Below are 27,367 nucleotides of genomic sequence, written 5' to 3' on the forward strand. Positions count from 1 at the left end.
TATTTACATATGTAAATTATATGCATATTAATTGTTTTTGTGTTCTTAATTGTACTTTTAATCAGATTTTGTTTTAAGCCATGTTTTATTCAAGTGTGAATTTTTATTGTACTTGGATTATTTTAACAACAATGGTCTTGAAAATCTGAAAGAATTGTAAATGTGTCTCAGCAAAAGAGAAGAACACAGTTTTATATGCATATGTATTGTACTGTTTTTATATGTTTTTTTACCATTTTAAAATCAGATTTGTATTTGTTTTTATGTCATATTTTATTCAAGTCTTTGATTTGTTTGAAATTTATGATGTATGTCTGATTTAAATAAAGCTAATTTGAAAAGTTAAAAAAAAATCTGTTCTTATCAGTTTAATATCTGATACGTCCCCTATTTGGGGACCATATATTAAATGGATTTTTAGAACAGGGAGCTGGAAATGGAGCTTGCTCTGTCCACTCCACGCATTGACCCGATATTGCAGTATCTTCGGGAACAGTGCACCCCTTCTCTGATCCGGTTTCTAAAAACAGATTGAATTGAATTGAAATCAGCACAGCAAGTTGTCATTTAACCCTTTCGGAGAATTCTTTTCAGGGTCAAAGAAGCACGTTTCAGATGGCAAATGTAGCAATTTGCTCAATTTCACTGGACCGTTTGCAACATTTCCTGTGCCTTGCTTTCACCTGTGCATGTTCAGCATTGGATTGCATCCAATATGCAATCAATCAAGCAATCAAGCAATCTTTGCTGGTTGCAACAGGTGTGTTCAGATGTAGGCCCGAATGAGGCCTTTGTAACAGTGTTGCTAATACAGGTCCTTCTCAAAAAATTAGCATATAGTGTTAAATTTCATTATTTACCATAATGTAATGATTACAATTAAACTTTCATATATTATAGATTCATTATCCACCAACTGAAATTTGTCAGGTCTTTTATTGTTTTAATACTGATGATTTTGGCATACAACTCCTGATAACCCAAAAAACCTGTCTCAATAAATTAGCATATTTCACCCATCCAATCAAATAAAAGTGTTTTTTAATAAGAAACAAAAAAACCAACAAATAATAATGTTCAGTTATGCACTCAATACTTGGTCGGGAATCCTTTGGCAGAAATGACTGCTTCAATGCGGCGTGGCATGGAGGCAATCAGCCTGTGACACTGCTGAGATGTTATGGAGGCCCAGGATGCTTCAATAGCGGCCTTAAGCTCATCCAGAGTGTTGGGTCTTGCGTCTCTCAACTTTCTCTTCACAATATCCCACAGATTCTCTATGGGGTTCAGGTCAGGAGAGTTGGCAGGCCAATTGAGCACAGTAATACCATGGTCAGTAAACCATTTACCAGTGGTTTTGGCACTGTGAGCAGGTGCCAGGTCGTGCTGAAAAATGAAATCTTCATCTCCATAAAGCATTTCAGCCGATGGAAGCATGAAGTGCTCCAAAATCTCCTGATAGCTAGCTGCATTGACCCTGCCCTTGATGAAACACAGTGGACCAACACCAGCAGCTGACATGGCACCCCACACCATCACTGACTGTGGGTACTTGACACTGGACTTCAGGCATTTTGGCATTTCCTTCTCCCCAGTCTTCCTCCAGACTCTGGCACCTTGATTTCCGAATGACATGCAAAATTTGCTTTCATCAGAAAAAAGTACTTGGGACCACTTAGCAACAGTCCAGTGCTGCTTCTCTGTAGTTCAAAAGTGGCTTTACCTGGGGAATGCGGCACCTGTAGCCCATTTCCTGCACACGCCTGTGCACGGTGGCTCTGGATGTTTCCACACCAGACTCAGTCCACTGCTTCCTCAGGTTCCCCAAGGTCTGGAATCGGTCCTTCTCCACAATCTTCCTCAGGGTCCGGTCTCCTCTTCTCGTTGTACAGCGTTTTCTGCCACATTGTTTCCTTCCAACAGACTTACCATTGAGGTGCCTTGATACAGCACTCTGGGAACAGCCTATTTGTTGAGAAATTTCTTTCTGGGTCTTACCCTCTTGCTTGAGGGTGTCAATGATGGCCTTCTTGACATCTGTCAGGTCGCTAGTCTTACCCATGATGGGGGTTTTGAGTAATGAACCAGGCAGGGAGTTTATAAAAGCCTCAGGTATCTTTTGCATGTGTTTAGAGTTAATTAGTTGATTCAGAAGATTAGGGTAATAGGTCGTTTAGAGAACCTTTTCTTGATATGCTAATTTATTGAGACAGGTTTTTTGGGTTATCAGGAGTTGTATGCCAAAATCATCAGTATTAAAACAATAAAAGACCTGACAAATTTCAGTTGGTGGATAATGAATCTATAATATATGAAAGTTTAATTGTAATCATTACATTATGGTAAATAATGAAATTTAACACTATATGCTAATTTTTTGAGAAGGACCTGTATATTGTGCCATCTACAAAATTAGGCCCCTGCTGTCTGTCTGTCTGTCAGTATGAAGTGTTTAAATTGAAGTATCCTACGAGTAGTTCGGCCATACATACTACATTTGTGACCGCATGCACAAATTCCTTTGTAAAACATTGGCTCCCTCTTGTGGACCACAGACTTTTAATTATGTGGTGTATGATATGTATTTAAATAAAGAAGGAAAAATGGGGTGGGTCTGTGATGATCTTGCTTGAATGTGCTAGTCTTGTCCATCTTGTCTTGCACTGTGTGAGTAGTATTCTAATGCTTTTGACCAATTAGGTGCGCTGCTGCTGCCTGCAGTAGATAGAATCTGTGCACGGAACCTTCACCAGCTGTCACAATGGGGCCTTCAGCCATTGACTCCGGAACTCTCACGTGTCACAATGGGCTCTGGACCTATCTAAGGCAGAGAAAAATGGCGCCGTCTTCAGTCTGCTGCTGGAGCAGCAGCAGACCACATGGTAGGGGGATTGTCTGTCTGTGCCCAGCTTCAGGGCAGCTGGCAAGACAACTGCTAGCCCGTCTGGTGTTTGAATTACACACTCGCTCTGCCCGTTTCTTGAATAGCCCTCTTTACCTTGACAAGTCAGCTGGTATGTCACTCTCCATCCATCAGGAGGAACGTTACCCCTTAGACCCCAGTCCAGTGCCTCTCACTTAGCCAAATCAGTTCTCTTGCTTCGCACTGACGAGGGCCAAGAGCCCTAAACACCGTGTCTGCGAATTGAGATGCTGTTGTTTTTTTTTGTTTTTTTTTGTAAAGGGGCAATTTGTAGACCTGCACTAATAGTTGCACTCTTTAGCGCAAAAGGGATGGAGGGTGTGTTCAAATGGGCGGAGTTATGCAGATTAGGCGGAGTTATGCAGATTTCAAAAACGCGTTGGGCCCAACTTGAACACACCCCCACACACCCCCACACACACCAGAACTGCCATTTGAGAAGGCATCCAGAGTTTAGAAAAAAATGTCTTCCCCTGGGCAATCATCTTTTGGCCTCTCTCCACAGTGGGTCTTGGTTGCAGGCCATGGGGCGTCCGGAGTGGCAAACCATTTCAGGCTATCGCTTCTCGGCCTTTTGGCTAAGATCAAGTGTAGGATTTTCTTGCATTTGGTCGAAGTCCTTTAGGTGCCTGGGGTACCCCGCCTCTCGGCCTTGGGTGCGGGTCCCACTCTTGTAGTGGGATCCAATCCCTTGTTGCTATAGGGAGGTGGGCTTAGTCCCTAGGCAACGAGTTGCGATCGCCCTAGCCAGATAGTCTTTGGATTACTTGGTGCCTTTCCTTGTTGCGGAACACCCCCGTTTTTTTTCCTTATAACCATGGACCCAGATCCTGGTGATGTTCCAACCTATGCTCTGCTAAAGCATACGGTTCGGATTTATTTTGAGAAAGGTGGAGGAGATGGCCGTGGACTAAAATTCGTGGTTGGCAATGTTCTGGAGAAGGCTCTTTCAGTCCGGAAACACGAAATCCTGGCCATCCAGGACTATCCAAGACGCGGTGTCTATGATGTTACTTTTACCGGAGAAGGTATCCATCAGCATGTTTGTAACCAGGTCATCTCCCCTGATGTGATTATCCAGAAAAACCCTGAACTTAAAGGGGTTAAATTTGCTATCCATGATTTAGAAGAGACCAGGCTCTTGATTGTTAAAATTTATTCACCCCATATGCAAGACAGTGAAATCGGAAGATACCTGTTGGGTTTCTTCAAAAAAGTCAATTGTTTGGGGAAGATTTTGAATGAATGCGGCATTTGGACCTCCAAATGGAGATATGTTGTAACCTGTGTCAAAAATGCCTCAAAACCTGGAGGAGTAGATTTACCACCAGCTCGTTTTAAAATTGGCAAAACGAATGGCGACCTCTATTTTAATGGCATGCCGTCCTTCTGTAGAAAATGTAAACTATATGGGCATTCAAATTGTGACCCGACCTGTGCAAAATGTGGGAGCCAGGAACATAAAACCGAGCAATGCCAGACAGAGAATATGTGTACAAATTGTCTTGCAAAAGATCATTCTTTTTCCTTTTGTCCTAACAGGAAAAACACAAAAGGAGCACAACCCGAGAAGGAACAGCCTCCGGCCCCCTGCCAACCCTCGGCTGGTTCTGCTGTCCCCAAAACAAAGGAGGATGAGGAGGAGTCGATGGACGAGTCGAATGAGGTACCTGGTACAGGTAAGGATGGCTACACTGAAGTGAGGAATGAGAAAGCGAGACGCAGGAGGGAACGGCAGAAGGAGAGCAGGCAGCAGAAAGAGGACCCCGCAGAGGGTACAGCCGCTTCTGCAAAAAGCCAACCCTTGTCTCTGCGATCTTCCGGGACGGCTCAAGGGCGCGGAAAATCGGACCCAAAAAGGCGGAAAGTCCAGGAGAAAACAGGTGGTGCATCAAGGGAAGTACACCCACAGGAACCCCCTGATGGAGGTGGGAAACCCGAGGAGATGCCCATGGAGGAGCGGGCAACCCCACCCTCTTCAGAGATGGAGAGGGGGTCTGGGGTGGCTGCCTCAGCCATTCCTGTAACTCCGGTCAGAGGACAGCCGGCACCCGAGCTCGATCTGACCCCTCCGATTGGTCCCCTGGAGGGGGGGCCGGTGGGAGATCAGGAGCAGGGATGGGAGTCGGCCTACCTGACAAATAAGGTCTTATTTATGGAGAGTGAGCTCGTCCCGGAAAGTGTAATGCCATCCGAAGCCCAGTCTGATGGAGAGTCCTCCGAGATCTCTTCCCTCATGACCGTCGCCGACAAGACTGAACCCTCCGATGAGGACATATAAGCCAGCTGAGGTAAGAGTTTTTGAATTTCGTACCTTTTATTTTCTCTTATGGCGGGGATCTCTGGAAAATCCCTCAACGTTAGAGGGATTAAAACAAAACCCAGGAGGTTGGCGCTCTTTGAGTTTTTGTACACTTTGTCGGCATCAGTTATCTTCTTACAGGAATGCAATATTCCACACTCTTTAAATTATAATAAGTATAAAACAGATTGGACACATGGACCCTCAGTGTGGTCAGGATCAAATGAATCCAGGTCAGCAGGGGTCGCCATTCTTTTTAAAGGTAATGTTTTTATTGACTCAGTTCAGGAGGTTTTACCAGGCAGGATTTTATTGGTTAAAGCTTTTATTGATGGTTTTAAATGGCAGTTTTTAAATTTTTATGGATCTACTGAGAAAAATGAAAGAGCAAAAATGTTAGAAATGTTACCCCTTTTTATTAATGATTCTGATCCTCTTATTTTAGCAGGTGATTTTAATTGTATTATGGGTGGGGAGAAAAGATTCTCCAATGCGGTAAGCAGAAACTACGATAAAACCTCTTTTATGCTCAGAAACGTTGTGCAGGATTTTAAACTTATCGATTGTTTCAAGGAATGCAATATGAATCTCCCTGCTGAAGAGTGGGTAACCTGGAGCAATGTGAACTGTAGCTCCAGAATTGATTTTATTTTTTGTTCTAATTCCATACTGCCTTTTAAATGTGAGCTTTTAACCAATGTCTTTTCAGACCATAAACTTTTACTTTTTAATGTTAATTATGATGATTTTAAGAAAAAAGGTAAAAGTGCCTGGAAACTAAATGTCTCTCTCTTAGATGATCCAGAAATTTTAACCAGTTTTACGGAATTTTATACAAATTGTAAACAAACTAGAGATCCCCGTACCCCTATTAGTAGGTGGTGGGAAAAAATGAAGAAAAATATTAAAAATTTCTTTATTAAAGCTGGAGTACAAAAAGCTAAAGAAAAGAGAGAGATTTACAACCTCCTAAATACCCGACTGCAAACCCTCTATAAACTACGTGAGCACGACATTGATGTGGATAAAGATATTTGTAATCTTAAAACTGAAATATCAAGATGCTTGGAACAAAGGGGGAAGCAATTAATCTTTCACTCAAAAGTCAAGCATATAGAAGAGAATGAAACCTGTTCCCGTTATTTCTTTAAAAATATGGTCGGAAAAAGGGTATTTATTAATTCTTTGGAGGGAGAAAATGAAATAGAGGGAATTTTAAATAAAGTCCACCAATTTTATGCTGACCTTTTTAATAAAAAAGTTATAGACAATAGTTTTATGGAAAGCTCTATGGAGGAAATCACAACCATTTTACACCCAGTGTCACAAAACTTTTTATTGCAGGACCTGAGCAAGGAAGAGGTGGCTGAAACAGTGAAAAGTTTTAAACCAGGAAAAGTCCCCGGGCCAGACGGTATCCCCATAGAATTTTATTCCAGTTTTTATGAGCTTTTACAAGAAGATCTTTTAAATATTTTAAGTGAGGTTTTTAATACAAAAACTCTCCCCACCTCTTGGAAAAAGGGTGAGGTTTCCCTTATATACAAAAAAGGGGACAAAACGGACATAAAAAATTGGAGACCAATAACCCTTTTAAACTGTGACTATAAAATAATGGCCAAAATTTGTGCAAACAGACTCAAAAAAGTGGTGGGAAACATAATACATCCTAACCAGGTCTGTGGTATACCAGAGAGAAGCATATGGGAAAACCTAAATTTAATTAAAGACATAATTGATGACACTAAATCAAGGGGAGGTGGAATGGCGGTCTTATCCCTTGATTTTGAGAAAGCTTTTGATAGAGTATCTCACGAGTTCCTTTTTAATGTTTTAAATAAAATGGGTATACCAGAAGGGTTTTTAGAGTCACTTAAGGCATTTTATAAAGATTGCACAAGCAAGATTGTGATAAATGGTTTTAAAACTAAAGACGTTGTTTTAAAATCTGGGGTTAAGCAGGGTTGTCCCCTGTCCCCACTTTTATTTATTTGTGCTCTTGAACCCCTGCTATGTGCCCTGAGGAGGGATAAACAAATCCGGGGAATCCCACTGCCTGGTGGAGGAGGTCTGGAGGCTAAAGTCACAGGGTATATGGATGATGTAGCCATAATATGCAGGGATTCTCCTTCTATACAAAAAGCCTTAAGGCAGGTGGAGTTTTTCTGCTGTGGGTCTGGTTTTAAATTAAATTTTAATAAAAGTTCTATTTTTAAGGTTGGCAATGTGGTTTTAACAGATATCCAAGTTCCTGAGAGGGACTCTGTTCAAGTTTTAGGTGTAATTTTTAATGAAGAAAATAAAGGCACAGAAAGCTGGAATATGGTGGCTCAGAAGGTAAACCAAAAGCTGTGTATGTGGAATTTGAGAAAAATGACTATGGAGGGGAAAATTTTAATTATTAAAATGGTCATATTGCCGCTTTTATTATATTTAAGCCTGGTCTTCCCCCCTCCAAACGGCATTTTTAACAAAATAATTAAAGCTTGTTTTACCTTTTATTGGAGTTCCAAGATGGAAAAACTAAAAAGAGAGCTGGTGGTAAAATCCAAAGGTAATGGTGGCAAAGACTTCCCAGATTTTAGAGCTTTTGTTTTAATCCGTTTCTTTGTCCTGTGTTTTAATTCCCTTTTTAAAAATAGTTACTGGTCATATTTTATACGTTTTAACATTGGTTTTTTTATGAGACGCCTTGGGTGGTTTGAAACAGTTTTAAATTCCCCATATGCTTTTAACACACCCGAAAACTATAAAATCTTAGGTACCATTGTTAACACATATGACCTAAAGGGTATAAACACAGAGGCCCTAGGGGATAGCAAAAAGATCCTAAAGGGCCTCAAAGGAAAAGAACAAGTGACGCAGATTGGAAACTTTAATGATCCTAAGTGTTTAGAGATTTGGAAAAATGTTAATGCCTCGTATCTTTTTAATTCCCAGAAGGACCTGGCCTGGAGCTGTGTGCATGATTGTCTTCCATGCCGGGCATTCCAGCACCGAAGAGGACTCGTGAGATCCGCCAAGTGCCCAAGAGAGGACTGCCAAAGGGAAGAAACAGTGCTGCACATTCTTTGGACTTGTCAATTCACAAGAAAAATATGGACAAAATTTTTCCCTTTACTCCAGAAAATAACTGATTTGAAAGACTTAAGTTTTGAGACTGTTTTGTTTGGATGCATGGAATGCCCCAACGCAACTAAGAGGATCATCGCATGGAAGACAATCAGCACCATCAAAGAAGCTCTATGGAAGGCCAGGAACATCCTTCTTTTTAAACATGATGTTTTATCTGTGAAAGACGTTTTATCATTGGCTTTTAGTGAAATGTATATTTATTATTTATTGGACAAGAAAAAGAATCTTTTATTGTCAACGCAATGGATGGTAGAAGAGTGGAATACTATAATTTGAACGCTACCATAAATGTAAATTATTGGCCGATGCTTGTATATTACTTGTTTTTACTGCATGTAACATTGGAAGAAAAAAAAAAAAAAATCTGATTGATAAGTTATAAATGCTTTAAATATGTAATACACTGTATACATACGTCTTTTATCTGTAATTGCTTTTAAAACTTTAATAAACGGGTGTACCTAAATGTGGGTACTTCCAAGTTAAAAAATCTGTTCTTATCAGTTTAATATCTGATACGTCCCCTATTTGGGGACCATATATTAAATGGATTTTTAGAACAGGGAGCTGGAAATGGAGCTTGCTCTGTCCACTCCACGCATTGACCCGATATTGCAGTATCTTCGGGAACAGTGCACCCCTTCTCTGATCCGGTTTCTAAAAACAGATTGAATTGAATTGAAATCAGCACAGCAAGTTGTCATTTAACCCTTTCGGAGAATTCTTTTCAGGGTCAAAGAAGCACGTTTCAGATGGCAAATGTAGCAATTTGCTCAATTTCACTGGACCGTTTGCAACATTTCCTGTGCCTTGCTTTCACCTGTGCATGTTCAGCATTGGATTGCATCCAATATGCAATCAATCAAGCAATCAAGCAATCTTTGCTGGTTGCAACAGGTGTGTTTAGATGTAGGCCCGAATGAGGCCTTTGTAGCAGTGTGGCTAATATATTGTGCCATCTACAAAATTAGGCCCCTGCTGTCTGTCTGTCTGTCAGTATGAAGTGTTTAAATTGAAGTATCCTACGAGTAGTTCGGCCATACATACTACATTTGTGACCGCATGCACAAATTCCTTTGTAAAACATTGGCTCCCTCTTGTGGACCACAGACTTTTAATTATGTGGTGTATGATATGTATTTAAATAAAGAAGGAAAAATGGGGTGGGTCTGTGATGATCTTGCTTGAATGTGCTAGTCTTGTCCATCTTGTCTTGCACTGTGTGAGTAGTATTCTAATGCTTTTGACCAATTAGGTGCGCTGCTGCTGCCTGCAGTAGATAGAATCTGTGCACGGAACCTTCACCTGCTGTCACAATGGGGCCTTCAGCCATTGACTCCGGAACTCTCACGTGTCACAATGGGCTCTGGACCTATCTAAGGCAGAGAAAAATGGCGCCGTCTTCAGTATGCTGCTGGAGCAGCAGCAGACCACATGGTAGGGGGATTGTCTGTCTGTGCCCAGCTTCAGGGCAGCTGGCAAGACAACTGCTAGCCCGTCTGGTGTTTGAATTACACACTCGCTCTGCCCGTTTCTTGAATAGCCCTCTTTACCTTGACAAGTCAGCTGGTATGTCACTCTCCATCCATCAGGAGGAACGTTACCCCTTAGACCCCAGTCCAGTGCCTCTCACTTAGCCAAATCAGTTCTCTTGCTTCGCACTGACGAGGGCCAAGAGCCCTAAACACCGTGTCTGCAAATTGAGATGCTGTTGTTTTTTGTTTTTTTTGTAAAGGGGCAATTTGTAGACCTGCACTAATAGTTGCACTCTTTAGCGCAAAAGGGATGGAGGGTGTGTTCAAATGGGCGGAGTTATGCAGATTAGGCGGAGTTATGCAGATTTCAAAAACGCGTTGGGCCCAACTTGAACACACCCCCACACACCCCCCACACACACCAGAACTGCCATTTGAGAAGGCATCCAGAGTTTAGAAAAAAATGTCTTCCCCTGGGCAATCATCTTTTGGCCTCTCTCCACAGTGGGTCTTGGTTGCAGGCCATGGGGCGTCCGGAGTGGCAAACCATTTCAGGCTATCGCTTCTCGGCCTTTTGGCACGATCTGTAGTGGATTGTGGCATTAGGCTAATGGTGTGTGTAGTGAAAGTTCTGATTCTTGGCCTCGTGGAGATATCCCTTGCTGCTATTGGGAGTCGGTTTGGAAGCTGCAGTACCTTTTTTCCCGGAGGACGGTGTGTTGGAGGTGGACCCGATCTGTGGAGGCTGCGATCGAATTGCTTGTTCCAGTGTAATCTGTGACCAAGAAGAAGAATGGAGTCGAGGAGGTATGGCGGAGGAGGGAGGTTTGAGAGAAATGAAGAAAACCTGGATTTTTTTTCGGAGGACTATCCCTTGAAGGATACTATTCGTTTTTTTGTTTCTCCTGGATACCGGCAGGTAAAGGATTCCGGTTATATTTATGAAAATATTTTTTCCCAGGTTTTGAAGGTAGAGAAAGGAGTATTTTTCTGCTTTCAGTCTTTTTACTCAAGGGGCATTTATGATGTGACTCTAGTGAGCAATGCCCTGTGTGAGACAGTGCTTTCTCTTTATGAAGCGAATAAGGAGAATGAAGTTTTTGAGGGGATAAAAGTAATCCCCTCTTTTCAGTTTTCAATGAAGTTACTGACAATACACATGTTTAGTCCGTTCATCTCTGAGCAGGAGGTGGAGTCTTACTTGTATCCTTTTTGTGATAAGGTGATCATGAAAAATACGGTAAAGACAAACTTTGGAGTCTGGAATGGTAAAAGGGTTTACCGTGTGTCTTTTAAAAAGGACCCAGAAGAAGAAGGTGGAGTTATGAGGCCTCCGCCGTCGGTGTTCATCAATCGATGTCGTGGCTATCTTTTTTTCTCAGGTATGCCTGATTACTGCAGGAAATGTCGGAAATATGGACATGGTGAAAGCAAGTGTAATCGGTGTCAGAGGTGCCCGACAGCTCATCAAGAGTCCGAATGTCCAAAAAATAAGGATAGCGCAGAGAAAATGGATACATCTGCAGAGGAAGAAAAAACTAAAGCGGGTGAGGAGGAGAAAGAAGAAACAAAGGAGCAGGAAGTGGTGATTGAGATGAGTGATAAGGAAAACGAAGAAAAACAAGGGAAAGAAGAAGAGGAGAAGAAGAATCTGGAGGAAAAAGGAAAATTAGAAGAGGAGATCGAGAAGAGAGAGGAAGAGAAGGAGACAGAAGAAGAAGAGAAGATGGAAGATAAGATTTTAGAAGACAAGAAGAAAGAAGAGAGAAGAAGAAAGGAGGAAGAAAGAAGAAGGAAGAGGGAAGAGGAAAGAATTAAGGGAGAGGAAGAAAGAAAGAGAACAGTAGAAAAAGTTAAAAAGAGGATGGAAGAGAATATAAGGAAGGGAGATGGTAAACAGATGATTGAAGGCATTGGAAGAATTGTGCAGAAGGCATTAGGAGTAGGTCCAAAGGAGGCGAGTAAGTTGCAGGCCTCTTTAAAAATTAAGGACCCCAAAGAAGAAAAGAGCGCTGAAGAAAAAAGAATAAGTAAGGGGACTGAAGGAAAACCTTTACTTACAGTAGATCCTTCGCCTCCATCTTCCTTGTCACAGAGCTTTCCAAGTGCACAGGAGGAGATGGAGTGTCAAGCAAGGTCTTTAAAGAGAGGAGTAGAAAAAGATGTTGTGGAGGAGGTTCCCCATTGGGGAAAAATTAAAGCAGTAGAAGCAAAGAGTTCAGAGTTGATTGGAGAATTGTCATCGTCAGAAACATCAGCTGCTGAGGATTTGGTGATAGACTCAACTTCTCCAGCAGAAAATGAGGGCGAGGGGTTTAGCCCTATGTTGAAAACTAAAAGATGATCCGTATGGCTTCCCTGAATGTTCAGGGGCTTAATGACTTGTACAAAAGGACAGCCTTGTATGATTATTTTAATAATGAAAATCTTGATTTTATATTTCTACAAGAGTGCAATCTGACAAAGAAACTAAGTTATGATTATTTACGGGGGATATGGAATGGTAATTTTTGCTTCTCAGGGGGTAATGAATCAAAGAGTGATGGGGTGGGTTTTTTATGCTCTCGAGAGTGGGAAATTACCAACTATGAAGAAATATACCCAGGAAGGATCTTAAGAGTAGATGTGGAAAAAGAGGGGAAGAAATTAAGGTGTTTTAATGTGTATGCTAATACTGATAAGGCTTTAAGGTTACATTTGTTTGAGATTTTGCAATTATTTTTACCTGGAGTGGATCCAATAATTCTAGGTGGAGATTTTAATTGCCGAGTAAAGAATATGAAGGATGGATCGTCTTCGTGCTTAAGAGGTATTTTATCTGCTTTTAATCTTAAAGATGTTTGGTGGCTTAATGGACATAAAAGTGAATATGAAGTTACTTGGGTAGGGAGAGGTTTTTCCTCTAGGATAGATTATGTTTTTATATCCGAGGCATTTACTTGTTCAGATTTTAAAACACATGAAACACCTTTTTCTGACCATAAAATTTTAGACTGTACATTAGCGTTTGATTTAGATGAGAATAGAACATCTACTCATTGGAAATTAAATGTGTCTCTGTTAACCCTTGTCAGGCTGCATAATTTTACAACCTTAACAGGCTGCATAGGTACAATTGTACCTTCACATATACCTCCACTGTGGGAAGACTTTACTTGGTTTCAGAAACTAAAGTTCATTCAGCTACAAATGTTATGCTGATATCTATTGTTCAGTGTTGTTACTGGTCACTTATGTTGCTGTCAATTAAGTTAATTCAAACTGGGAGTGGCTTCTACTTGTCTTCCTGCCTCCCTCCTCTCATTAGCCATTTTGCTGTTCATCTCATTGCTGTGAGCACACATTTCTAGGCTTGTGAAGTCTTCAATTTCTTGGAAACGAAGGTAGGAAAGTCTCACAGCATCTAACAGCCAGTTATACCTTTATTCTCATTATGTGGGGACAGAACAGTCAAATTGTCTTTCAGCCTGGACTTGGCTTACATATATTTTGTATGAAACTTATCACTATAGGTATAATTTTTATACGAAAAATGGATAATAATTAGTATCTACATATTGTTTTACGATGTTTTATTTATATTCAGCACAAAATACGAAGCCAAAATTCATCTAGCAAGTCATCATGGGTGATAGTAATGCTGGATCTAGTTTCCGCCATAATCCAAGAAAACGTGTTTGCAGGTTAGTATAATTTTGTGAAAAGCCAATAATGTAGTATTTCGGAAAATTATTTATTTTACATTTTTTCATATTTACAGATTTACGTCTGACGAAATAATGCGAATGCTAGAAGAATCTGATTCTGAGCATGAGGATGAACCATATGTTCCATCTGATGATGAAAACTATGTACCACAAGTGGATGTTACTGAAGAAGATTCAGACATTGAACAAGAAATGGTCATAGAGCATGAAAATGAATACGAATCAGACGAAAGTGTTGAGGATGATTCTGTGCCTCAAAGTGCAGGCGACATTTGGACTGCTAAGGATGAAACTCAATGGTGCAGTAATCCACTGCCAAATGCACAAACAAAATCTCGTAATGTCCTACGACAAAGAGGTGGCCCTGCAGCAATCAGCAACCTATATACAGCAAAAGAGCTATTCAAGTCCATCATGACTCCCGAGATGTGTGACATCATATTACGGGAAACGAATCGAAAGGCCAAGAGAGTTTGTGATGCTTACAACAACGAACTGGTACAACGTTTTCCTGATTCTTCCAAACGGCCACCACAAAAAACATTCAAGCAATTTACTGAAACTGAACTTCATGCATTTTTGGGCATACTGATTGCTGCTGGTGTGCACAGAGCCAACAAAGAGAATCTGGAGGAAATGTGGAATGTTGCTGCTCTGCCTCTTATACGTGCAGCCATGTCTCGTGACCGCTTCAAGATGATACTCAGATTTATCAGGTTTGACAACGAAAATACACGTGCAGAACGTGTGCAAACAGATAAAGCTGCACCAATACGGGACATCTGGACAATGCTGAACAGTAATCTGGAGAGAGCCTACAAGCCATATCATTGTATCACCGTCGACGAGCAATTATTTCCATTTAGAGGTCATACTAAATTTACCCAGTATATACCTTCAAAACCAGCTAAATATGGCATAAAGATTTTCTGGGCTTGTGACTCATCAAATGCCTACCCTTTACAAGGTCAGCTCTACACTGGGAAACCAACTGATGGTCCTCGACAAGTAAACATTGGAGAACGAACAGTATTGGACCTAGTGAGCTCGTATAAAGGCTCTGGAAGAAATGTCACCACCGATAACTTCTTTACAACCATGGAACTAGCTAAGGTATTGAACTCCTGGAACATGACACTAGTTGGTACAGTGAGAAAAAACAAAAGGTTCCTACCTAACAACATGCAGCCTGCCAAAGAAAGGCCTGTATACTCGACAAATTTTGCCTACAATCATGATGCAACAGTCTGTTCATATGTACCAAAGAAGAACAAATCAGTCGTGCTTCTATCATCTATGCACATGACGGGAGAAGTTGAAGAGACACTAGCAGCCAAGCCAGAGATAATAAAATACTACAACATAACAAAAGGTGGCGTTGATGTTATGGATAAAATGTTGGGAGAGTACACTGTGAAACGACGAACATCACGTTGGACTTTGGCATTTTTCTACAATATGATTGATGTCAGTGGGTTAGCATCCTACATCATCTACAGAGAACACAATCCAAGCTTCAGGGCAAAGGATCAACGAAGAAAGTTCCTGAAAGATCTCGCAAATCAGCTGTGTATGATTGCAATTGAAGATCGTAGTACAAACAAAATGATAATGAGAAACCATTTTCTTCGAGGTGCAGTAGAAATGGTGCTTGGACGATGCATTGTGGTAGCATCGCAGCCAGCAGCTGGCCCCAAAATACCTCATGGTAGTCGTGGACCCTCCCCTGTTGTTGGTAGTTGCTATGTCTGCAGAGACCTGAGGCGAAAACAACGCAAGACTAGAAAGTCTTGTGTGGTTTGTGTGAAACCCATTTGCGATGAACACTCTGTAGCAAAGCCAACATGCATTACTTGCAAAGAAAATCAATAAAAAAAAGTTTCTTACATTTTCTTTTATAATGTAAATGAACAGTTTTTTACTTGTTTATAATAGTTAAATAGCATTATCATTAAAAAAAAATTTATGCTTTTTCCCTTGCATTACCTTCATTCAAAATATATGAGGTACATTTGTACCTATGCAGCTTGTTATGGATGCAAAAAGATCTCGACCCCTTATCTCGGAAGCGGGTGGAGATATTTTATTGAAATTTGGCCAATATATTCTGGACCAAAAATGTAGAGATGTCACGAAATTTCAGCCCTCTACGTCTTTTCAAAAAAAAGTTATTGCAATTTTAAAACGGAATAGTTACAATTGTACCTATTCAGCCGGATAAGGGTTAAAAGAGGATGGGGTGAGGGAGGATTTTAAAAGGTTTTATGGAAAGCTAAAATTAAAAAAGAAACAATTTGATTCTATTTTTAAATGGTGGGATTTTACAAAGAAAAAGATAAAACTGTTTTTTATAAAAGTAGGGAAGAAAAAAGCGGCGGATAAGCGACGGTTTTATATGAATCTTAATGCAAATTTACAGTGTTTCTATCATTTGAAGAGTAATGGGGTCAATGTGGAGGAGGAGATTTTAGCGGTAAAAGAAAAGATACAGAAATGTCTCAGAGAAAAAGGGAAGGAAATTATCTTTAATTCTCGCGTTAAAATATTGGAACAAGATGAGAAATGCACTAAGTTCTTTTTTAAGAAAATTTGTGATAAAAAAGATTTCATGAAGGTGTTGGAGGGAGAAAGAAATTTAGAAGGGAAAAAGAGGAAAGCTAAAGAATTTTATGATGACTTATTCTCAGAAAAAAATACGGATACATCTTTAAAAATGCATTTTTTAGAAGGGTTAGATAAAAATTTTAGTATGGACGACAAATTTTTATTATTAGAAGATTTTACAAAAGAGGAGATATTTGATACGATTCACACATTACAAAATGGTAAAACGCCAGGATTAGATGGGTTACCTATTGAGTTCTACAAAGATTTATGGGATATTGTTGGTGATGAGTTTTATGAAGTGTTTTTAGAAGCTGCTCTGTCTTTTAAAGTCCCAGAGTCATGGTTGGAAGGTGTGATAGTTTTATTATTCAAGAAAGGAAACAGGGAACTGATCAAAAATTGGAGACCTATCACACTTTTAAATGCGGATTACAAAATTTACGCAAAATTTTTAGCAAACAGGTTAAAAAAAGTAATCAGTTCGGTGATTGGTGTAGACCAAACTTGTGCAGTACCAGGACGTAAAATAAGTGACTCGTTGATACTGATTCGAGATGTAATATGGGACGTGGCAGATAGGAAACAAAAATTGGCGTTAATCACAATAGACTTTGAAAAAGCCTATGATATAGTGGCTCACGATTTTTTATTTGCAGTTTTGGAGAGAATGGGGTGTCCTGGAGTTTTTAGAAAACGTATTGAATCATTATATAAATTATGTTCTAGTAAAATCTCAATTAATGGTTTTTTATCGGAGAAGGTAAGAATAAATTGTGGAGTGAAACAGGGGTGCCCTTTATCCCCGATACTTTTTATTTGTGTAATTGAACCGCTTTTAACTGCTTTTAGAAAGGATAAGGTAATTAATGGTTTTTTTATTCCTGGGAGTAGTAGCGATCAAGTTAAAGTTGTGGCCTATATGGATGACGTTACAGTTTTAGTGAGTGATACTAAAAGCATGAATAGGGTTTTAAGAACAGTTGAATGGTTTGGTGGGGCATCAGGTTTTAAAATTAATATGGAGAAATCTGGTGTTTTAACTGTTGGTAATTTTATCCTTGATTCTAACTGTAAACTGGCAAGATTATCTGAAGTTAAGATTTTAGGTATTTATTTTTCTGAATCAAGTTGCAATGTAAAAAATTGGGAGTCTCTGCTGGAGAGAGTGCGAAAAAAGGTATCATTTTGGCAGCTAAGAGACTTAACTCTTGAAGGAAAGATTTTAATCATCAAACAGGTTTTACTCCCAATGTTCTTATACATTTCTACTGTTTTTATGCCATATAATACCATGATGAAAAAAATTATCAAATTATGCTTTAATTTTTTATGGAAATCTAAAATGGAGAGATTGAAAAGGGATGAGCGTTATAAGTCAAAAAGGAAGGGAGGGAAAAATTTCCCGAACATTAGGGAGTTTATTTATGCTAAATATCTTGCTAATTGTGTAGGCACTTTATTAGGTCCAGATTCTAGACTAAACATTTTTTCAATTTATAATCTGGGTTTCTTCATAAGAAATTATAAGTGGGTTAACATGCATCGGAATAGGCCATATAGATTTTTACCGCCCGAAAATTATGTGGTTTTAGAAAGAATTTTAAGGGAGTATGATTTGAAAAACGTAGATGTGAATTCTCTGAGGAATCATAAGAAGATTTTAAAAATACTGGAGGGAAGAGTGATTACAAGCCCAGTGGAGCGGTTCTCTTCTAGTATTGTTGACAGGATTTGGTCAAATGTGAATGCCAGTTACTTGTCGAATGAGCATAAAGACTTGTTATGGTGCAGTATAAAAGATTGTTTGCCAACCAGAGAGTTTCAGCACAGGAGGGGACTGGTAAGATTTGAGAAATGTCCCAGAAGGAAATGTGCGGCTCCAGAGACTCCCTTACATATTTTTTGGAATTGTAAGTTTGCACAATCTGTATGGATAAAAATGTGTAGTTTAATTAAGGTTTTAAGTAATATGAATTTTTTAGATTTTAATATCATCTTTTACGGAATGGGGATAAATGAAAACGTTTTTAAGGTAGTATGGATAATTTTAACATGTGTAAAAATGGCACTTTGGAAAGCTCGGAATATTATACTTTTTAAACATAAGGAGGTGTCAGTGGATCAATGTGTTAAATTATGTTTAAGCTATATGTATTTATATTTCTGGAGAGACAAAGTGTTATTGGGAGTAAGGAAAGCCAACATGATATGGAAACCCAAAGATTGGAATATGCTAACTTTATGATGGTATGTTTTCTTGGAAATCTTGTAATCCCCTGTGAAAAGATTAGATATTTATCTTAAAAATATGAGAATAATAAGAATAATAATACAAATCAATATATAAGAGAATCCAAAAATCAAAAATGGAATAAATATCAGATGTACACGATGATGGATTTGGTCCATCATCTTTTCTAATTGTGATGGTACTTGTAATCTGAGTGTAAAAGAAAAAAAAAAAGAAAGAAAAAAAATTCTTTTCTTATCAGTTTAATATCTGATACGTCCCCTATTTGGGGACCATATATTAAATGGATTTTTAGAACAGGGAGCTGGAAATGGAGCTTGCTCTGTCCACTCCACGCATTGACCCGATATTGCAGTATCTTCGGGAACAGTGCACCCCTTCTCTGATCCGGTTTCCAAAAACAGATTGAATTGAATTGAAATCAGCACAGCAAGTTGTCATTTAACCCTTTCGGAGAATTCTTTTCAGGGTCAAAGAAGCACGTTTCAGATGGCAAATGTAGCAATTTGCTAAATTTCACTGGACCGTTTGCAACATTTCCTGTGCCTTGCTTTCACCTGTGCATGTTCAGCATTGGATTGCATCCAATATGCAATCAATCAAGCAATCAAGCAATCTTTGCTGGTTGCAACAGGTGTGTTTAGATGTAGGCCCGAATGAGGCCTTTGTAGCAGTGTTGCTAATATATTGTGCCATGTACAAAATTAGGCCCCTGCTGTCTGTCTGTCTGTCAGTATGAAGTGTTTAAATTGAAGTATCCTACGAGTAGTTCGGCCATACATACTACATTTGTGACCGCATGCACAAATTCCTTTGTAAAACATTGGCTCCCTCTTGTGGACCACAGACTTTTAATTATGTGGTGTATGATATGTATTTAAATAAAGAAGGAAAAATGGGGTGGGTCTGTGATGATCTTGCTTGAATGTGCTAGTCTTGTCCATCTTGTCTTGCACTGTGTGAGTAGTATTCTAATGCTTTTGACCAATTAGGTGCGCTGCTGCTGCCTGCAGTAGATAGAATCTGTGCACGGAACCTTCACCTGCTGTCACAATGGGGCCTTCAGCCATTGACTCCGGAACTCTCACGTGTCACAATGGGCTCTGGACCTATCTAAGGCAGAGAAAAATGGCGCCGTCTTCAGTCTGCTGCTGGAGCAGCAGCAGACCACATGGTAGGGGGATTGTCTGTCTGTGCCCAGCTTCAGGGCAGCTGGCAAGACAACTGCTAGCCCGTCTGGTGTTTGAATTACACACTCGCTCTGCCCGTTTCTTGAATAGCCCTCTTTACCTTGACAAGTCAGCTGGTATGTCACTCTCCATCCATCAGGAGGAACGTTACCCCTTAGACCCCAGTCCAGTGCCTCTCACTTAGCCAAATCAGTTCTCTTGCTTCGCACTGACGAGGGCCAAGAGCCCTAAACACCGTGTCTGCGAATTGAGATGCTGTTGTTTTTTGTTTTTTTTGTAAAGGGGCAATTTGTAGACCTGCACTAATAGTTGCACTCTTTAGTGCAAAAGGGATGGAGGGTGTGTTCAAATGGGCGGAGTTATGCAGATTAGGCGGAGTTATGCAGATTTCAAAAACGCGTTGGGCCCAACTTGAACACACCCCCACACACCCCCCACACACCAGAACTGCCATTTGAGAAGGCATCCAGAGTTTAGAAAAAAATGTCTTCCCCTGGGCAATCATCTTTTGGCCTCTCTCCACAGTGGGTCTTGGTTGCAGGCCATGGGGCGTCCGGAGTGGCAAACCATTTCAGGCTATCGCTTCTCGGCCTTTTGGCTAAGATCAAGTGTAGGATTTTCTTGCATTTGGTCGAAGTCCTTTAGGTGCCTGGGGTACCCCGCCTCTCGGCCTTGGGTGCGGGTCACACTCTTGTAGTGGGATCCAATCCCTTGTTGCTATAGGGAGGTGGGCTTAGTCCCTAGGCAACGAGTTGCGATCGCCCTAGCCAGGTAGTCTTTGGATTACTTGGTGCCCTTCTTTGTTGCGGAACACTCCCGTTTGTTGCGGGACACCCCCGTTTTTTTCCTTATAACCATGGACCCAGATCCTGGTGATGTTCCAACCTATGCTCTGCTAAAGCATACGGTTCGGATTTATTTTGAGAAAGGTGGAGGAGATGGCCGTGGACTAAAATTCGTGGTTGGCAATGTTCTGGAGAAGGCTCTTTCAGTCCGGAAACACGAAATCCTGGCCATCCAGGACTATCCAAGACGCGGTGTCTATGATGTTACTTTTACCGGAGAAGGTATCCATCAGCATGTTTGTAACCAGGTCATCTCCCCTGATGTGATTATCCAGAAAAACCCTGAACTTAAAGGGGTTAAATTTGCTATCCATGATTTAGAAGAGACCAGGCTCTTGATTGTTAAAATTTATTCACCCCATATGCAAGAAAGCGAAATCGGAAGATACCTGTTGGGTTTCTTCAAAAAAGTCAATTGTTTGGGGAAGATTTTGAATGAATGCGGCATTTGGACCTCCAAATGGAGATATGTTGTAACCTGTGTCAAAAATGCCTCAAAACCTGGAGGAGTAGATTTACCACCAGCTCGTTTTAAAATTGGCAAAACGAATGGCGACCTCTATTTTAATGGCATGCCGTCCTTCTGTAGAAAATGTAAACTATATGGGCATTCAAATTGTGACCCGACCTGTGCAAAATGTGGGAGCCAGGAACATAAAACCGAGCAATGCCAGACAGAGAATATGTGTACAAATTGTCTTGCAAAAGATCATTCTTTTTCCTTTTGTCCTAACAGGAAAAACACAAAAGGAGCACAACCCGAGAAGGAACAGCCTCCGGCCCCCTGCCAACCCTCGGCTGGTTCTGCTGTCCCCAAAACAAAGGAGGATGAGGAGGAGTCGATGGACGAGTCGAATGAGGTACCTGGTACAGGTAAGGATGGCTACACTGAAGTGAGGAATGAGAAAGCGAGACGCAGGAGGGAACGGCAGAAGGAGAGCAGGCAGCAGAAAGAGGACCCCGCAGAGGGTACAGCTGCTTCTGCAAAAAGCCAGCCCTTGTCTCTGCGATCTTCCGGGACGGCTCAAGGGCGCAGAAAATCGGATTCAAAAAGGCGGAAAGTCCAGGAGAAAACAGGTGGTGCGTCAAGGGAAGTACCCCCACAGGAACCCCCTGATGGAGGTGGGAAACCCGAGGAGATGCCCATGGAGGAGCGGGCAACCCCACCCTCTTCAGAGATGGAGAGGGGGTCTGGGGTGGCTGCCTCAGCCATTCCTGTAACTCCGGTCAGAGGACAGCCGGCACCCGAGCTCGATCTGACCCCTCCGATTGGTCCCCTGGAGGGGGGGCCGGTGGGAGATCAGGAGCAGGGATGGGAGTCGGCCTACCTGACAAGTAAGGTCTTATTTATGGAGAGTGAGCTCGTCCCGGAAAGTGTAATGCCATTCGAAGCCCTGTCTGAAGGAGAGTCCTCCGAGATCTCTTCCCTCATGACCGTCGCCGACAAGACCGAACCCTCCGATGAGGACATATAAGCCAGCTGAGGTAAGAGTTTTTGAATTTCGTACCTTTTATTTTCTCTTATGGCGGGGATCTCTGGAATATCCCTCAACGTTAGAGGGATTAAAACAAAACCCAGGAGGTTGGCGCTCTTTGAGTTTTTGTACACTTTGTCGGCATCAGTTATCTTCTTACAGGAATGCAATATTCCACACTCTTTAAATTATAATAAGTATAAAACAGATTGGACACATGGACCCTCAGTGTGGTCAGGATCAAATGAATCCAGGTCAGCAGGGGTCGCCATTCTTTTTAAAGGTAATGTTTTTATTGACTCAGTTCAGGAGGTTTTACCAGGCAGGATTTTATTGGTTAAAGCTTTTATTGATGGTTTTAAATGGCAGTTTTTAAATTTTTATGGATCTACTGAGAAAAATGAAAGAGCAAAAATGTTAGAAATGTTACCCCTTTTTATTAATGATTCTGATCCTCTTATTTTAGCAGGTGATTTTAATTGTATTATGGGTGGGGAGAAAAGATTCTCCAATGCGGTAAGCAGAAACTACGATAAAACCTCTTTTATGCTCAGAAACATTGTGCAGGATTTTAAACTTATCGATTGTTTTAAGGAATGCAATATGAATCTCCCTGCTGAAGAGTGGGTAACCTGGAGCAATGTGAACTGTAGCTCCAGAATTGATTTTATTTTTTGTTCTAATTCCATACTGCCTTTTAAATGTGAGCTTTTAACCAATGTCTTTTCAGACCATAAACTTTTACTTTTTAATGTTAATTATGATGATTTTAAGAAAAAAGGTAAAGGTGCCTGGAAACTAAATGTCTCTCTCTTAGATGATCCAGAAATTTTAACCAGTTTTACGGAATTTTATACAAATTGAAAACAAACTAGAGATCCCCGTATCCCTATTAGTAGGTGGTGGGAAAAAATGAAGAAAAATATTAAAAATTTCTTTATTAAAGCTGGAGTACAAAAAGCTAAAGAAAAGAGAGAGATTTACAACCTCCTAAATACCCGACTGCAAACCCTCTATAAACTACGTGAGCACGACATTGATGTGGATAAAGATATTTGTAATCTTAACCCCTTAATCCCATATGACGTACTATCCCGTCCAGGTGACCTGGGACTTAATTCCCATGGACGGGATAGTACGTCATATGCGATCGGCCGCGCTCACGGGGGGAGCGCGGCCGATCGCGGCCGGGTGTCAGCTGCCTATCGCAGCTGACATCCGGCACTATGTGCCAGGAGCGGTCACGGACCGCTCCCGGCACATTAACCCCCGGCACACCGCGATCAAAGATGATCGCGGTGTGCCGGCGGTGCAGGGAAGCATCGCGCAGGGAGAGGGCTCCCTGCGGGCTTCCCTGAGACGATCGGTACACGGTGATGTGCTCACCGTGTACCGAGCGTCTTCTCCCTGCAGTCCCCGGATCCAAAATGGCCGCCGGGCTGCATCCGGGTCCTGCAGGGAGCACTTCCGGGTCAGGATCAGGCTGCAGCTGCAGCTCTAATCCTGCCCGGCTGTATGTCAGATCACCGATCTAACAGAGTGCTGTGCACACTGTCAGATCGGTGATCTGTGATGTCCCCCCCTGGGACAAAGTGAAAAAGTAAAAAAAAAAATTTCCACACTTGTAAAAAAAAATAAAAAAAAAATTCCTAAATAAAGCAGAAAAAAAAAAATATTATTCCCATAAATACATTTCTTTACATAAAAAAAAAACAAAAAAAACAATAAAAGTACACATATTTAGTATCGCCGCGTCCGTAACGACCCGACCTATAAAACTGGCCCACTAGTTAACCCCTTCAGTGAACACCGTAAGAAAAAAAAAAAAAAAACGAGCCAAAAAACAACGCTTTATTATCATAACGCTGAACAAAAAGTGGAATAACACGCGATCAAAAAGACGGATATAAATAACCATGGTACCTCTGAAAACGTCATCTTGTCCCACAAAAAACGACCCGCCATATAGCATCATAACCAAAAAAATAAAAAAGTTATAGTCCTGAGAATAAAGCGATGCCAAAATAATTATTTTTTCTATAAAATAGCTTTTATCGTATAAAAGCGCCAAAACATAAAAAAAATGATATAAATGAGGTATCGCTGTAATCGTACTGACCCGAAGAATAAAACTGCTTCATCAATTTTACCAAACGCGGAACGGTATAAAAGCCTCCCCCAAAAGAAATTCATGAATAGCTGGTTTTTGGTCATTCTGCCTCACAAAAAATCGGAATAAAAAGCGATCAAAAACTGTCACATGTCCGAAAATGTAACCGATAAAAACGTCAACTCGTCCCGCAAAAAACAAGACCTCACATGACTCTGTGGACCAAAATATGGAAAAATTATAGGTCTCAAAATGTGGAGACGCAAAAACTTTTTTGCTATAAAAAGCGTCTTTTAGTGTGTGACGGCTGCCAATCATAAAAATCCGATATAAAAAACTCGCTATAAAAGTAAATCAAACCCCCCTTCATCACCCCCTTAGTTAGGCTAGGTTCACATTGCGTTAATGGGTTAACGCTAACGGACAGCGTTGCACGGCGAAAATGTCACAATTAACGCCGTGCAACGGGTCCGTTAGCACAACCATTGACAGCAATGTGATTTTCGGGTGTAGCGCATCGCTAGAGCGTGCCATTTTCGGCTCGCGCTAGCAAGGTGCCGTTCTTTTGTGGCGCGCCTCAGACGCTGCTTGCAGCGTCCGCGGCGCGCCCGAGGTCCGATCCCCGATCTTCCAGAGCGGGGACGTTAACGCGACCACTAAACACGACACCTAAAAAGACATTGCGTTAGCGCAATCCGCTAGTGCTAAACGGATTTCCCTAATGCAATGTGAACCTAGCCTTAGGGAAAAATAATAAAATTAAAAAAAATGTATTTATTTCCATTTTCCCATTAGGGTTAGGGTTAGGGCTAGGGTTAGGGCTAGGGTTAGGGTTTGTATTACATTTACGGTTGGGATTAGGGTTGGGATTAGAATTAGGGGTGTGTCAGGGTTAGGTGTGTGGTTAGGGTTACAGTTGGGATTAGGGTTAGGGGTGCGTTTGGATTAGGGTTTCAGTTATAATTGGGGGGTTTCCACTGTTTAGGCACATCAGGGGCTCTCCAAACGCGACATGGCGTCCGATCTCAATTCCAGCCAATTCTGCATTGAAAAAGTAAAACAGTGCTCCTTCACTTCCGAGCTCTCCCGTGCGCCCAAACAGGGGTTTACCCCAACATATGGGGTATCATCGTACTCGAGACAAATTGGACAACAACTTTTTGGGTCCAAGTTCTCTTGTTATCCTTGGGAAAATAAAAATTTGGGGGGCTAAAAATCATTTTTGTGGGAAAAAAAAGGATTTTTTATTTTCACGGCTCTGCGTTGTAAACTGTAGTGAAACACTTGGGGGTTCAAAGTTTTCACAACACATCTAGATAAGTTCCATGGGAGGTCTAGTTTCAATATGGGGTCACTTGTGGGTGGTTTCTACTGTTTGGGTACATCAGGGGCTCTGCAAATGCAACGTGACGCCTGCAGACCAATCCATCTAAGTCTGCATTCCAAATGGCGCTCCTTCCCTTCCGAGCTCTGCCATGCGCCCAAACAGTGGTTCCCCCCCACATACGGGGTATCAGCGTACTCAGGACAAATTGAACAACAACTTTTGGGGTCCAATTTATTCTGTTACCCTTGTAAAAATACAAAGCTGGGGGCTAAAAAATCATTTTTGTGAAAAAAAAAAATAATTTTTATTTTCACGGCTCTGCGTTATAAACTGTAGTGAAACACTTAGGGGTTCAAAGTTCTCACAACACATCTAGATAAGTTCCTTGGGAGGTCTAGTTTCTAATATGGGGTCACTTGTGGGGGGTTTGTACTGTTTGGGTACATCAGGGGCTCTGCAAATGCAACGTGACTCCTGCAGACCAATCCATCTAAGTCTGCATTCCAAATGGCGCTCCTTCCCTTCCGAGCTCTGCCATGTGCCCAAACAGTGGTTCCCCCCCACATATGGGGTATCAGCGTACTCAGGACAAATTGGACAACAACTTTTGGGGTCCAATTTATTATGTTACCCTTGTGAAAATACAAAACTGGGGGCTAAAAAATAATTTTTGCGAAAAAAAAAAAAAAATTATTTTAACGGCTCTGCGTTATAAACTGTAGTGAAACATTTGGGGGTTCAAAGCTCTCAAAACACATCTAGATAAGTTCCTTATGGGGTCTAGTTTCCAAAATGGTGTCACTTGTGGGGGGTTTTAATGTTTAGGCACATCAGGGGCTCTCCAAACCAACATGGCGTCCCAACTTAATTCCAGTCAATTTTGCATTGAAAAGTCAAATGGCGCTCCTTCCCTTCCGAGCTCTGCTATGCACCCAAAAAGTGGTTTACCCCCCACATATGGGGTATCGTCGCACTCAGGACAAATTGCACAACAACTTTTGTGGTCTAATTTCTTCTCTTACCCTTGGGAAAATAAAAAATTGGGGGCGAAAAGATCATTTTTGTGAAAAAATAAGATTTTTTATTTTTACGGCTCTGCATTATAAACTTCTGTGAAGCACTTGTTGGGTCAAAGTGCTCACCACACATCTAGATAAGTTCCTTAAGGGGTCTACTTTTCAAAATGGTGTCACTTGTGAGGGGTTCCAATGTTTAGGCACATCAGGGGCTCTCCAAACGCAACATGGCGTCCCATCTCAATTCCAGTCAATTTTGCATTGAAAAGTCAAATGGCGCTCCTTCCCTTCCGAGCTCTGCCATACGCCCAAACAATGGTTTACACCCATATATGGGGTATCAGCGTACTCAGGACAAATTGGCCAACAATTTTTGAGGTCCAATTTCTTCTCTTACTCTTGGGAAAATAAAAAATTGGGGGCGAAAAGATCATTTTTGTGAAAAAATATGATTTTTTATTTTTACGGCTCTGCATTATAAACTTCTGTGAAGCAATTGGTGGGTCAATGTGGTCACCACACATCTAGATAAGTTCCTTAGGGTGTCTACTTTCCAAAATGGTGTCACTTGTGGGGGGTTTCAATGTTTAGGCACATCAGTGGCTCTCCAAACGCAACATGGCGTCCCATCTCAATTCCTGTCAATTTTGCATTTAAAAGTCAAATGGCGCTCCTTCCCTTCCGAGCTCTGCCATGCGCCCAAACAGTGGTTTACTCCCACATATGGGCTATCAGCGTACTCAGTACAGATTGTACAACAATGTTTGGCATCCATTTTATCCTGTTACCCTTGGTAAAATAAAACAAATTGGAGCTGAAATAAATTTTGTGTGAAAAAAAGTTAAATATTCATTCTTATTTAAACATTCCAAAAATTCCTGTGAAACCCCTGAAGGGTTAATAAACTTCTTGAATGTGGTTTTGAGCACCTTGAGGGGTGCAGTTTTTAGAATGGTCTCACACTTGGGTATTTTCTATCATATAGACCCCTCAAAATGACATCA

At 41.0% G+C, this 27,367-nt stretch overlaps 3 pseudogenes; all 3 read left to right on the top strand.

Moving 5' to 3' along the window:
- The first annotated feature begins 325 nt into the window (after positions 1-325).
- LOC138668025 (U2 spliceosomal RNA) lies at positions 326-506 on the top strand (annotated as a pseudogene).
- Positions 507-8,789: 8,283 nt separating this feature from the next.
- Positions 8,790-9,003, top strand: LOC138668016 (U2 spliceosomal RNA; annotated as a pseudogene).
- A 9,556-nt stretch (positions 9,004-18,559) lies between these two features.
- On the top strand, positions 18,560-18,780 carry LOC138668149 (U2 spliceosomal RNA; annotated as a pseudogene).
- Positions 18,781-27,367: the final 8,587 nt, after the last annotated feature.

The sequence above is a fragment of the Ranitomeya imitator genome, chromosome 2 (assembly GCF_032444005.1).
Source record: "Ranitomeya imitator isolate aRanImi1 chromosome 2, aRanImi1.pri, whole genome shotgun sequence".
NCBI classification, from domain to species: domain Eukaryota; kingdom Metazoa; phylum Chordata; class Amphibia; order Anura; family Dendrobatidae; genus Ranitomeya; species Ranitomeya imitator.